Genomic DNA, 3,336 nt, shown 5'->3' with positions numbered 1-3,336 from the left:
TCAACGTCCCCGGTATTGGGCTGAGTTTCTAAAAACAACCGTGCACACCGAGGTTAAACTTTACCGGCTCCACTCCGACTCGCCGCTCGCCCACTACTCCGAAGGCAACCGATATTTTGTGGCATCATTGTTACTCTTAAGATTGTCATCCTCGACTTGCTCGTGCATTGGGCTCGCACCTTGCACACACAAGCAATGCCTAGACAATCTTAATCATAGCTCAACCGCACACTCAGAGGATTGGATAGCTTCTTTCGAAGCCAACCTACCCCCACACGTGTGAGAGTGGCCAACAATTTGCTAGCTTCTTCATCAACTCCGCCGAAAGCCATCCTCGACATACCCGTGCATTGAGAAGGTTTGGTGGCCGTACTCCCAACACAAAAGCATACCGAAGACAACCCCAAGCTAAAGCTCACTTGAAGCCAACGCATCGTCACCATGTGTTCGTGTGGCCGAGAATTGGGTAGCTTCTTCATCAACCCCGCCGAAAGCCATCCTCGACATACCCGTGCATTGAGAAGGTTTGGTGGCCGTACTCCCAACACAAAAGCATACCGAGGACAACCCCAAGCAAAAATTCATTTGAAGCCAACCCATCGTCGCCCACAACTAGTGGGTGAATGGTGTGCTTCCCGGGGTTGGCATAGACATTCCCTCGCATGCAAAAGATTGTCGATGCGAAAGATTATCTATGCCAACCCCGGGAAGCACACCATTCACACACTCCCGACCGGTGTGGTGTGGCGGTGATTGGATAGTTACGGATTGAGCACTTGCCAAGGATCAAAATGTGTCATTTAGAAGAAACATTTTCAAAAAGTTTTTAAAATCTTGTGGGTTTGCAACTCATAAGAGCGTCACTTTCAACGTCCCCGGTATTGGATTGAGTTTCTAAAAACAACCGTGCACACCGAGGTTAAACTTTACCGGCTCCACTCCGACTCGCCGCTCGCCCACAATTTGTTTGCAACGAAACATTTGTTTTTAATTTTGTTGGTTTAAATCTTGTTGGTTTGAAATTGTTTTGAAAAGGTTCTTTAAATCTAGTGGGTTTGCAACTCATAAGAGCATCACTTTCAACGTCCCCGGTATTGGATTGAGTTTCTAAAAACAACCGTGCACACCGAGGTTAAACTTTACCGGCTCCGCTCCGACTCGCCGCTCGCCCACTAGTCCGAAGGCAACAAAACATTTGTTTTTCATTTTGATGAAAATTTCTGTTTTTAAATCTTGTTGGTTTGAATTTTTTTTGAAAAGGTTCTTTAAATCTTGCGGGTTTGCAACTCATAAGAGCGTCACTTTCAACGTCCCCGGCATTGGATTGAGTTTCTAAAAACAACCGTGCACACCGAGGTTAAACTTTACCGGCTCCACTCCGACTCACCGCTCGCCCACAAATCCGAAGGCAACAAAACATTTGTTTTTAATTTTGATGAATTTTTTTGAAAACATTGGCTTGGCAAGCCCCAATCCGCGACTATCCACCCACCGCCACCCCACACGGGTGGTTGTTGTTGCGAAATGAGGTTGTGGTCGACATGCCCGCGCATTTGAGAAGGAGTTCCTAGCACTCCATGCTCTTCCATGCCAAAAAAAAGCCTAGACAACCCCATTTCGCAACTTTCCACGCCTTTTTTTTTCCCCCTCACCCATGGCGGCGGCGTGGTGGCGGCGGCCGGATTCCGGCCACCACCGCCATGGGTGGCAGCCCCCCGACCCCGACACCAAACCCATAATACCGAGGCAACATATCGAGGCAACATATCGAGGCAACATGACATGGGTGTGGCGTGGGGGAAGGGGGCTGCAGCTAGGAGGGCATGGGCTGCCATGCATATGCAGGCAACACACACCCCCCTATATAGCATTTTATGCATTTAGCCCTTTGACAGGAAGAGACATCACCTATGCGCGAGGAGTCATAATGGGCTCTAAATAATTCAATACAAGGTATTTGGACGTGATTTTTTGCAGGGATACTAAGAAACATGCAATCTCTGATGGGAAAAAGTTTCATAAATATTTGAAGTCGGGAAGTATTTTTTATTATTTTTAGAAGTCGTAAAATTGAAAAAATCATTAAAACAAATCCGGGAGGAATTTTTTAGTTTTGTAACTTGGAGAAGGTACTAAAAATCATAGACTACTTATGGGGAGCTTATTGTGCGAGGAAATTTCAATAAAAATGGGGTTTGACAAGGTTTGAAAAATTCTGTCGACATTTGAAAAAATCTGGAACTAGGCTGCCGGCATGCTGCGCACATGCTGCGCGCATGCTGCGCGCAGGCTGCGCGCAGGCCACGGCAGGACAAGTTTCGCTAGCCTCACTGTCGACCGAATGCGCAAGCTGCGCGCACGCCATGGCAAGACAAATTTCGCTAGCCTCACTGTCGACAGAGTCAGCACGCTGCGCGCACGCCATGGCAGGAGAAGTTTCGCTAGCCTCGCTGTCGACAGAATCAGCACGCTGCGCGCAAGCTGTGCGCGCGCATGGCATGGCAAGTTTCGAAAAATTCTGTCGACAGGCTCCCGAGCGCGCACGCTGCCGACATGTTGTGCGCACGCTGCCGGCATGCTGTGCACACGCTGCGCGCAAGCTGTGCGCGCGCATGGCATGGCAAGTTTCGAAAAATTCTGTCGACAGGCTGCCAAGCGCGCACGCTGCGCACACGCTGCCGGCATGCTGTGCGCACGCTGCCGGCATGCTGTGCACACGCTGCGCGCAAGCTGTGCGCGCGCATGGCATGGCAAGTTTCGAAAAATTCTGTCGACAGGCTCCCAAGCGCGCACGCTGCGCACACGCTGCCGGCATGCTGCGCGCACGCTGCCGGCATGCTGTGCGCACGCTGCGCGCAAGCTGTGCGCGCGCATGGCATTGCAAGTTTCGAAAAATTCTGCGGCCAGGCTCCCAAGCGCGCACGCTGCGCACACGCTGCCGGCATGCTGCGCGCACGCTGCGCGCGCGCATGGCAGGACAAGTTTCGAAAATTTCTGTCGACAGGCTGAGCAGCGCGCACGCTGCGCACAGGCTGCCGGCATGCTGCGCGCAGGCTGCCGGCATGCTGCGCGCACGCCGCGCGCAAGCTGCGCGCGCGCATGGCAGGACAAGTTTCGAAAATTTCTGTCGACAGGCTCAGCAGCGCGCACGCTGCCGACATGCTGTGCGCACGCTGCGCACAGACTGCCGGCATGCTGCGCGCAGCCCATGGCAGGACAAGGTCCGAAAAATTCTGTCGACATTTTTACGCCATGGTAGGCTTCCGCTTCGCGTCACTTTGTCGACATTCAAGCCTACCATTTTTATTGAATTTTTCAAACCTTGTCAAACCCCAT

Source organism: Prunus avium, unplaced genomic scaffold (assembly GCF_965620075.1).
Source record: "Prunus avium unplaced genomic scaffold, drPruAviu1.hap1.1 HAP1_SCAFFOLD_47, whole genome shotgun sequence".
In the NCBI taxonomy this organism is placed as follows: Eukaryota; Viridiplantae; Streptophyta; class Magnoliopsida; order Rosales; family Rosaceae; genus Prunus; species Prunus avium.
This window is presented reverse-complemented; position numbering follows the sequence as displayed.